We start from the raw sequence: 12,047 nt of genomic DNA on the forward strand, positions 1-12,047 counted from the left end.
CTGCAGAGAATTTCTCAAAGTACTGAGCAGTCAAAGTTGCTTTAAGCATAAATATGATTTCCTTCTGTACATGGAGCATTGAATGTGTAAATTTTTCAGGCTCGTCCTGCAATTAACCAGCCAACTGCACCACCAGTTGAAGAAGATTTAGAGCTGGTCAAGGCTATTGATGCCTCCATCCAGTCTGCTTTGCAGGAGAGGCCGCCCTTGTCTGATGCACTCCGAATCCATTAAACAAATGCATCAAGTAGTTCGAGTACGTACCCCCATGTATAGTGGAGACTTGTCACAGTGTGAAAGTGTCCCAGGAGGGATTCAGATTCACATGCAGAGATCCATGTTATCTCTACCATTCAAACATCTACTACCTCAGATTCAATCCCAAATTTCACATCATTGTTTGAAACTGTAAATGTTTAAGTCAGATTTCCTTACTGTGATTGTTGTTTGGCAGAACTTGACCGGAATTAAAGGTTTATCTGAGGCCAAAGTTGATAAGATTTGTGAAGCTGCTGAGAAAATAGTGGTCAGTGCTTAACCTTGCCATAATCTGAAATGTTTATCTAGATTTTCTGAAGTTTTTGGAGTGATAAGTTTCTTCTCGGTTTTCATTATTGCTTCTTCTTTTTCAGAACTTTGGATATATTACTGGGAGTGATGCTATAACCAGAGTAAGTTTAAAGTTGCTTGTGGTTTTAAACTGGCTAAAGTAAATGCAGTCTTGGAAGTTAGTTACTGTGGGGATGAATGTGAACCTTAGAAGTCTGTGATTCGCATAACAACTGGGAGCCAAGCACACACACTCTGCGTAACTACACAGGTTTGTCTCTCTCCTTAAGTAGTGACTGTCTTAGCATACTGGAAATCATGCCATCATGCTGCAAAATTCTGTTGTGGTCCTTCTCTAAAAGTGTGGCATTTGAGTAGTGAAATGTTAAGTTTAGATTGACTGTGAGTCATCTTGCATATCATTCAGTTTGATTAACAGAGAGATTATACACCGTTAGAAGCATGTTACTGAAAAAGTTGATAATTGCGGGTTTTGAACTGCTGCAATGCGATGCCAAGTAAAATTGAATGCCAATACTGCTTTTACAACTGTGCATCCCATATCTGGTCTTTCTCAAATAATAAACTAGTTGCTAGCCTATGATTTCCATACTTGAACATGCAGTTTGATTCAAATATATATCAAGCCTAGCCTAGTTGTTGACTGAGCTTATTTGCTACTTTGCAGCTTCCTACTAACATGCATGGAGGGAATGGAAAGGTTGCTTACATTGATACTGAGGGAACATTGTATCCTTTTTCTATGTCCATCCCAACTAATGTTTCATGTAGCTTTTTATCAACAAAGGATGACCAAGAATTATCTTCATCAATACCACCAATATAAGAATGTTTTCTTCTTAACTAAATGCACTCGCAGCCGGCCTGAACGAATTATACCTATAGCTGAAAGATTTGGCTTGGACCCAGGAGCTGTTCTCGACAATGTAATTGTTACCTCTGAAAATCACCTCGGCCGCCGAGGGATCAAGGAACAAATGTCCTTCTTGATGAATAGATGCGGAGCGTGCCAGCACACGACCAGAAGGCCAAGTGTGCAATTGTAGATGTAGTAGATGAAGTGCGCGTGTTCTGACTTCGTCGAGCGACTGAAAGCCGAGGAAGGAACAATCTCGGCTGAGGGTTTGATGCCTTTAGAAATAAGGACTTTCGGGTTGTTCAATGGATGAGGCGAATGATGATTGGTAACCGAACAATTACGTTAAACTACTCCTAGTGCATAAACGTAGAGTACGATAACAGAAGAGCGAAGAAGTAAACTCTAGACTAAGTGCAGAAAGGTAAAGAGCATAAACACAATAGTAAAAGAGTAAGGAAGTAAACTCTAAATTAAGTGCAGAAAAATAAAGAACAAGAAAATAAATTGCAAGAAACTAAATGAACGATAACGTAAATAGCGAAAAAGTAAACGGCTTGAAGGATAAAACTATCAACTATTATCAAAAAGTAACAAGGGAAACAATTGAATATCGATACTAGATTACAAGAAAAATGAAGGGAAATGACTTGAACTAGTAGAGCCAACAACTAAAGAATTGAAAAGACAATGAAATTAATCTGGAGCTAAGAAAAATAAAAGGAAACCCATGATGGAGTTTTGGCTGGAGATGTATGTGTCTTGATATGTCGATTGCTTCTTTATATAAAGGTGGACTTGCTTGTAGTACGTTGTAGAAGCCTTTCACGAATCCAACTCTTGTGCTCATCTCTGGAACTTCTTTGACAATTAAAACTCTATCTTCGTGTGATGAATATCGGCCACGTACTAGTTTCTTCACGGGGTAGTAATCTTCTTCTTGTTAAAGTCCTTATCCAACTATAATTGAAGTTGGTTCAGAAGCCCACATACTTTGGTTTCATTCTGCTATTACAGTCCCTCATGCACTAAAATGCTAATCTTGCCTGCAAACTCCTAATTTGATAAGTCCTAACATGTTGTACCACGTGAAGGTCTTGGAAACTGACAATTGCCAAGTTGGATTAGTAAAACTAATCCATGAGCACTAGTACGTGCATGACCTTGACTTCCTTGATATTTATCTCGACCTTAATTAGAAGATATAAGAAAACATTCTTTTGCTATGATACCTTCTTCCTATTAACATATCCTCAAGATAACAACACATTAATAATGAGAATTTCGTTAATCATTATCTTGATTCTCCCTTCAATGGTTATGACTTGATGAAATGAAGGTCGATAAACCAGGTGTAAACAGTAATCCTCAATCTATACATACATTTTCACTTGAACAAATGATAGTGATGACAGTGAACTAACCTTTGACATTTTCTATGACTGCATAAAGATCGTTTATGCTCGTGCTTTTACATATGAGCATCAGTATAATCTGCTTCTTGGTCTAGCTGCAAAAATGGCTGAAGAGCCATTCAGACTTCTGGTAAAGACTTCAGTACTTTTTTTTTTTTTTTTTTTGAATAAGGGATTAGGCGATATTAGCTCCTCGGAGGCAAACGATGTAGGGAACAAGTCCCACCCTCAATCCCGAAGGAGAGGGGTTTGCCACACTCTGGGAACCCACCGCCCGTCCCCCTATTATTATTTCATTAATAACATAAAAAAGAAAATACAACCTAAAGAAGGGGGGGACATAAACCTTACCCAAAAAGCTAGAAAGAAAGTCAAAAGGAAGTGAAAAGATTGAAGCAGAATCTCAAATTTACCCAACTTCCAACTATTAAAACAAGCCCAACACCAACCCATGCAAGAAAGAGAGTTAAACATGGCGAAGGTAAGGGAATCCCAAATCATCCATAAGAAGATAAGGAGATATATTAGGCGGGGGAGAAACATGCCATACCAAGGATGGAGAAAGTAAGCCCATGTTTGTCATTCTATCAGCCACCGTATTTCCTTCCCGAAGAATATGGGAACAATGAAAGGTCATTGCTCTAATACGTGCTAAGCAAGCAAGCCATGCAATTCGTAGCGGCCAAGGTGGAACAAAAGATGAGGATTTGATGCATGCAATAACACTAGTCGAATCACATTCAAGCCAGAGGCATCGCCAACCATACTGGAAGGCATATTCAATCCCAATGATCACACCCATAAGCTCTGCGTAGAAGGCAGATTTGTGTCCCAATCCTTGACAGTAACCGCCAATGTAATGACCATGGGTGTCACGAAACACACCACCACAAGTTGCAGGTCCTGGATTACCCTTTGCAAGACCATCAGTATTCAACTTAATCCAAGGAAAAATTGGAGGGTGCCAGAGAACTAACCGCGGCGCCACTCGATTTTTAGGAATAGGCTGAATACCCAACCCAACCAACAACTGAATGTCAACCAAACCATTCGAATAACCTGGCATGTAAGGAGCAGCAAAGCGAAGCCAAGCCTTTAGAGAGGTGAAAATTCGCATGAGGGAAGGGCGCTTGTCCTCAAAGCTAAGCTTATTGCGAGCTTTCCATATAGCCATAAGAGCATAGAGACAACTAGCAAGCCAGAACTCTGTCATGGTACAACTATCAACAGGCCTGGAAGATTGACTTCTATGTGTTCATGTGTTTCAGATTGCGGACTCGGTGATTGCTCTATTTCGTGTTGATTTTACTGGGAGAGGAGAGCTTGCAGATCGCCAGGTCAGTTTCACAGATTCCCTGCAATACATAGGCTCATATACTATCATTTAGATCTTTCAGACCAAATAAAATATACACTCATTTTAATCTTATGGCCTTCCTCTTTATTTTTCTTCTTCAGCAAAAACTTGCAAAGATGCTTTCCCGATTAATAAAGATTGTGAGGAATTCAATGTCGCTGTCTATATGACCAACCAAGGTAATTGGTCATGGACCAAATTCAAAGACCCTTTTGAGCTCAATCATGGATAATTTTTTTAAGTGAAAATCTTTGAGTGGATCTTATAGTAATTTGATGCATGTAAGTTGGAGGCTCACAGTGAATCTGATTACCGTGCAGTGATAGCTGACCCCGGTGGTGGAGTGTTCATATCTGATCCGATGTGCTCGCCCATGCAGCAACCATAAGGCTCATGTTTAGGAAAGGCAAAGGGGAACAGCGTGTCTGCAAGGTGTTTGATGCCCCAAACCTGCCTGAGGCTGAAGCAATATCCTTCTCATTTGCTTTATTGATATACTTTATGACTTTTATCATTACCTACATCATCCTATAATTGAGACTGCATGTATCATGACTAGGGTAGGCTTATATGTGTTGTTATTCTTGACAGAAACGAACGTTTTCCAGATAACTGCAGGAGGCATTGCAGATGCAAAGGACTGAAGTGCAACGCCTTTCTATGACACAAGAAACAAGAAAATACTGTAATATTTTAATTTCCTGCTATATATAGTCATAGTTGGTACAAATTGGCAGTGATATGCAGAAAGGAGAGGCGTGGTATAGAGTGGTAATGATAAGCGTAAACATAATGCACTAGCAACTTATGCTAGAAGATGAATGACTTCAGTATTGAATGTTTGAGCAAGGTTACTTTACCTGAGTGCTTTTCTTGTGTGCAAAAGCATCTAGTACGCTTAAAGTGTTTTTGTTATACAGTACTTTTGATTTACATGTACTACTCTATCTAAGAAACTCTATTATCTGGTTTAGAAAGAACAAAAAATTTTAGACATAAAAGATAATCAGAACACCACAGTATTATTGCTTAATTGGCTAGTTATAGTGGGTCTTCTCTGTTCTGGTGTCTGTTGGTATGGGTAACCTCCTTAACACCTTATTATTCTTGTCAAAGGCCCTACTTTGCAAATAAATTTGTTTTTTCCATAAATCGTTGCCTACAGAAGGTACCTAGCCCATTCTTGCCTAAATCACAGGTTCTTGTTCTTATACCTCAAACACCGAACGTTTTTCTCATTCTCTTTAGTGGGTTCAGTAAGAAGCAGCATTCAAGACTTATTTTGAGGACCAGAATAAATATCACAGGCTACTTTTTCGATCAGTAAGGCTCCAAGGACCACCAATGATTTCGTAGCAAGACTAGGATCAGTTTAATATGTATGATCACATTGAACACCGACAATCCAGGGGTGAATGCTCTAGAAAATCAATTAACGGACTTGGACTGCCACTTAGGATAAGGTCCAATAACTTTAAGAATTATGAATTATTTGACTTCTTGTTCATACATGTCTACCAGTATAACACAGTGCCATCAAGATCATTAGTGGTGATCAGTACTTTATGAGCTTGATATGGTGCTCTGGTTGAATTCAAGCTCATTGTCTACACCATTCATTTGTTTTTTCGTAGAAGATCCTAATTATGTTTGGTAATAGTGATGTCTTAGATCTGAACCTTTCTTCCCCATATGTTTTTTTCACAGAATCATAGCCATTGTTCGCTTGGTTTGAGTTGCTTTCATCCATTCCTATTAGAGTATATGCCGGGATATACTAAAGCCTCAATCCCACATCAGATTGTTATCAGAAATAAAAGCTCACCTCGACCTCCTTGTAGAAGGGGTTCTCTCCAACCTGGGGGAAGAAAAGAAACAAAAATCAATTACATATACCAATCAGCAAACTCCCATCCTTAGCATAACTCTCACGTACTTTAACATACAACGCAACCACAAAACATTACTTATCAAGCACCAACAAATCAAAGGAAGTTAATCCTCCACTGCTCAAGAAGTGGATATCGATGATTGGATTTCTTTGGATGAATACTTTCACATTGCTCTTGGAGTCTTAGTACAGTTTAAAACAGTTTTCACTACATTTTTTCTCTCATAATGTTATATTAGCTATTTTGTTGATTGCATTCCTGACTTCCTGTCACACTTCATTATCTCCCTAATTTTGGATTTACTCTCGGAACTTTATTACACTAAGTTCGATGATTAACTTATTTGTAAAGTGGGACTCTGATTGTTGATGCTGTGTGTGAGCATTTGTGTGATTATTTTAGATATGAAAGTTATAGGTGATTTGAGTTGCAGGTAGCTCAAATTTATTGTGCAGATAGCCATATAGTAGTAATAAGAACAGAAAATAGAAGAAAGGACAGAGAAACAGAAGCAAGTTTGATCACCTCTATAGGTCTAGGGGACCTTCAAAGTGAAAGCCAGTTACTTTAGTGCGTAAGAGAGTACATTAAAAGAATAAACTAATAACATTCTCGAAAAGTATCAAGTATGTAGTGAGTTGAAGCTCCATTGTTGCTGAAACTTGATACTTCCAGGTCCATCATCTTTTTCATTCATATCCTAATCCCATAAACACGTCTTGCGCTCAATATATGGTGTAGTATGTTAACAGATATTTTACTAATAGTACTGATGCATTTTCAGAATGAAAATGTTGTCCAACTGTATTCACTATCTCTGCAGCAAATATTGCTCTAGCTACGTAGGTAATGTTATAGATAGATTCCTTGAACTTCTTTGAAGAAATTTACCCAGCTTTCACTTGATTGTTGTCTCTTTGATTTAGAAATGTTCTGAGAGATCACTTGATAATCATGCCTACTAGTCCATTCTTTGCAGTTGGATCATTGTTTTTCTGTGTGGTTCCTGCAAAATCAATCCTCTTAAGTTGGAGCTTGCTATATATTCTAGTATGCAGGTATATTAACCTCAACCTGCAATTGTCATGTGGCATATACGTTGTATTGGATTTTTAACTTTTCAGGAGTGTACCTCTGTATTCATACTCTGAAATCAAGTCACTTCTAGTGTAGGATATTTTAGATGCTTGCCTGCAAATGATCAACAATAAATTGCTTTTGTAGTACATGCACGGTCTTAACTTTTCTATGTTTTCCTTCAAATTAATTGTTGAGGTCAGGCATTCTTTGGTGAATGAAGATGTATCCACAAGCACTAATCAAAATTTGGTGTTTTCAAATCTTTCTTGTCTTCTTAGGCATTTGAAGCATGGATTTGCAATACTCTGTCATAATTGGTAATTGAATAGACTAGCTTCCCCATACCGTTAATTCCTATCTGGTATAAAGTATAAAACAACTAGATGGTTAGTAATGTTGCCTTATGAACACAGAAACAAACTGAATAAGTAGTTTCCACTACAGTTAATCCCTTACTTGAACCTTGTCATCATCAGGAAACAATTTGTACTTTCTTTCTCAAATATCAGTGTAAGTATAGTGTACTCTTTATTGTGATTCTTGGTTGATGACTGTGATTGTGAGTTTCCGTGCATATCATAGTCTCATACTCTTATTTACTATAGGAAGTGTACACAGTCCACTAATAATCATTGTTATTGTTAGAAGAGAAATTGCAAACTGATTTGTGATAATTGTTGGTTTTGGATTGCTGCATTGCCATGCCAACTAAAGTTGAATGCCAGAACTTTTCACAGTTAGTGTATCCCGTACCTGGTCATTCACTCATAATAAACTTGCGCTATCCAAAGATTTCCATATTGAAATATGCTGTTTGATTTAAGCATCAGGAGACACACACACACACACCCCAATATATCAATGTCCTCAATTTATCAGTATCGTCTGTTAAAATAGTGATACTTTTGTCACATGTCAACCTCGTCCATATTGCTGGGACTGCAAATTATAAAAGATCATTTTTTTTCTTTTGCATAGTCATTAGTTAAATCTACTTCTGCTACGGAAATGGCTGAAGATCCATTTAGACTTGTGGAAAAGACTTCACTAACCAAGAAACCAGAATTCTTCTGGTGATAATATCAAGAGCCCTGGAAGACTGATTTTATGTGTTCACGTTTTTCAGATTGTGGATTTAGGGATTGATCTCTTTCGAGCATATTTTACTTGTAGAGGAGAACATGCAGATCGACAGGTAGGTTCCACAGATTCGAGGCAATGCCACGAGATCACTATATACTCATTTAGATCACTATATGCTCTTCATATTTATGCGTCCATTCTCTTCCATGCCACGACTATGTGAAGACTGAAAAATCGATAATATCCTCGAAATTTCGGTGATATTTCCGTTTTTTTTAGGGTTTCGATATATTTTAACTTACTAAGAGAATATCGTGAGAAATTTTCGAAATTTCGCCATATTTTCTGAAATATTCGAAATTCTTGCCATATTTTCGGAAATATTCCAAATTTTCGCGAAATTCCTGATATTCTCCTGAAATTATGAGATTATTGTCACCTCTCGCGATATGTGGGATGGTCAGAAAGCATTTTGACCAAAATTGAAGCCAAATTTTGACGAGGTTGGGGTTCAAACCTGATATCTCGTGAAAGCTAGCCATTGTCCTTATCTAATCCGATTAAACTGTATAACATCTAAAGAGGAAAACTTTAAAAATTTATAGGGTCATGTATAGCTCTTTGAGACTTCTTCTGATTATCTAATTTGCTAACTAGTAGACATTTGGATCTATTATAAAAAATAAAATAAAATTTTTTTCTATCTATTTCTATGGACCATTTTCTACTTCTTTTCCTGTTTGTTTGAATACCGATGTTTATTTTAACATATCTATTTAATTATAAAATATTATTATAATTAATAATTAACTCTCCTAATCTCCTATTTAAGTCATTTTTGAGATTTCTCATGTATAATTTCATTTCTTTGTCATGTCAGTGCATCTTATTATACTCTAACTTACTACAATCATTATACAATTAAGTTTATCAAACATGTACTTTATTATACTCTAAAGCTGATTTCTGGGATTCGTGGTGCAATTGTAGCTAGGCAGAGGATATCCCTTGGCTAGTAATGGTGATTTGAATGAGATGCTGAGTCAACATGATATGGAGGGGTACCCCTAGTCTCTAAACAGACGACAGTACCTACGATCTTTCATGAATAGTAATGTCCTACTAGATATTGGCTTTAAGGGCCAAAGATTTACTTGGGCAAGGTAGGAACACAATGCTATTGTCTTACAAGAACGATTGGATCGTAGTTTGGTAAATGAAAGCTGGCTTCTCTCTTGGCTAGACACTTGTTTATCTCACCTCCCCCGTATTGGATCAGACCACAATCCACTTCTCCTGAATACTAATCCAGTGTTGAAACGAAGGAAATCTGGTTTCAAGTTTGAAGCTCATTGGGCTGATGAGGCGAACTCCCAAAGGATAATCAAGGATTGTTGGGAATTAGCGACCAACACCCCAAATCTAACCCAGTGGAAGAATAATTTCATTTGTTGCAAAATTGGCCTCAAGACTTAGTGCAATGGTAGATTCCCCAAATGCAATAAGACTGAGATTAAGGAATGCTTGATTCAGCTAGAGTACCTTCAAGCAAACTTCCCTTACACTAGTCTGGACATATAGCAAGAGTTGTCATTCAAGCTGGGCAGTTTGTGGATCAAAGAGGAAAAATATTAGCATCAACGGTCTCGAGTTAACTGGCTCAAGACCGGAGACTCGAACTCAAGGTTCTTTCACCTATTCACCATCCATAGGAGGCAAAGGAACAGAATACTGAGGATTCAAAATGAGAACAATATTGTTTGGCTAGTTGGTGAAAACCAAGTCCGGAAAGAATTTGAGACTCATTTCAAGACCACTTTCTCTCATTCGGGTTCAAGACAGTGGGGGGAAGCTTTCAAGGGGGTCTCTCATTGTGTGACTGATGAGATGAACACTAATCTCATCTCCCCTTTCTCTTTTGAGGAGGTCATGGAAGCTACTCACCAACTAGGCGCCCTAAAAGCACCTGGTCCCGATGGGTTCCCTGGCCTCTTCTACTAGAAGTACTGGAAGATAGTCAATGAATTGGTTGTGGCTTTATCGAAGGATTTCAATGAAGGCCAAGTTTTGTTGAAGGACCTGAACCAGACCCATATAATTCTGATTCCCAAAATACCAAACCCGGAACAAACTAACCAGTTCAGACCCATTAGCCTGTGGAATAACTCATACAAAATCCTTTCTAAGCTTCTGGCAAACCGATTGAAAGCACTATTACCCCATACCATATCCTCTAACCAAAACGCTTTCGTCCCAGATCGACAAATCCAGGACAACATCATTCTTGCACATGAAACTTACCACTACCTTAGACTGAAGCAGGAGGGCGGTAATCATGAACTGGGACTAAAGCTGGAGATGAATAAAGCATATGATAGGGTGGAGTGAGATTTTCTTGAGGCTGCCCTTCTTAGATTCGGGTTTGATCAAACTTGGGTGGACCTGATTATGAGCTGTGTTAATACGGTATCGTTTTCTGTTGTTCTCAATGGGAACCTAGGGAATTTTTTCCGTCCAAGTCGGGGGCTGAGGCAGGGGGCCCCCTATCACCGTATCTCTTACTCATTGTTAGTGAGGTTCTCTCCTTCAGATTGACACATGCAGTATATGATGGTTCCATTATTGGAATTAGACTTTGTAGAGGGTGCCCAACAATATCCCCCTTATTCTTTGCAAACGATGCTCTATTCTTTTTAAAGGCAACACTACTTAATTGCTAGAAGCTAGTTCAAATCTTTAAGGAGTATTGCTGTTCTCCAAGCCAATTGATCAATAATGACAAATCAAGCATCTTTTTCTCCCCTAACACACCACTGCAGATGCAAGGCCTGATGTGTGAACTTTTGAATATGGCTGTGGTGGAAAACCCGGGGAACTACCTGGGACTCCTAACCATTTGGGGCCGCTCCAAAAAAGAAGCTTTGGTTTATATCAAGGAGAGAATCAACAGGAAGATTGCTGGTTGGAAACAAAAATCTATGTCCATGGCCGGGAGGGAGACCTTGATCAAGGCTGTTTCTTTGGCCATTCCCTCTTATCCTATGTCGTGCTTCCTCTTCCCTAAGGGTATTTGTAAAGAAATCAACTCAGTCCTGGGAAATTTCTGGTGGGGATCTTCACAGAATGACCAGAAACTCCACTGGAAGAGTTGGAGCCACTTGGGTACTCCGAAATCAAAGGGGAGTATGGGCTTCAGGGATTTGCAACACTTTAACTTCGCTCTATTGGTTAAACAATGTTGGAGGCTCCTATAGGATCGATCCTACATCTCAATGGGCTCGAACCATGAAGGCAAGGTATTTCTCCAATTCGGACTTCTTAGGTGTTGTTAAAGGCCATCGAGCCTCTTGAGGATGGTCAAGCTTACTTGCAACCAAAGATCAATTTTGTGATGGGTGGTGCTGGCAAGTCATCAATGGCTACTCCATAAATATTTGGAAGGATAGGTGACTTCCTCTTCCAAATTGTGACATCCTTTGCACTAGTAGAGACATCCCTTATACTGCTCCTCAAACAGTGCACTCACTCATCTATCGGGATACTCATTCATGGGCACTAGATAGGATCACACACCTCATTCAACCACAGGGGGTACCAAGAATCTTGGCAATCCCCATTGGGGATGGTGTTGGTTATGACCATTTGGTTTGGCCATGGACTAAGGATGAAATTTATTTAGTAAGTTCTGGCTACCATTGGCTGCAAGATAACCAGGTTATCTCCAAACCCACCAGTTGTGGCTCCTCTCATCAGATTGATCCTAAATGTTGGAAGATTATCTGGGGATCTTTCAC

At 38.7% G+C, this 12,047-nt stretch overlaps 1 pseudogene; it reads left to right on the plus strand.

The window, feature by feature from the left end:
• Positions 1–5,131, plus strand: LOC112198501 (annotated as a pseudogene).
• The last annotated feature ends 6,916 nt before the right edge of the window (positions 5,132–12,047 follow it).

The sequence above is a fragment of the Rosa chinensis genome, chromosome 4 (genome assembly GCF_002994745.2).
Source record: "Rosa chinensis cultivar Old Blush chromosome 4, RchiOBHm-V2, whole genome shotgun sequence".
In the NCBI taxonomy this organism is placed as follows: Eukaryota; Viridiplantae; Streptophyta; class Magnoliopsida; order Rosales; family Rosaceae; genus Rosa; species Rosa chinensis.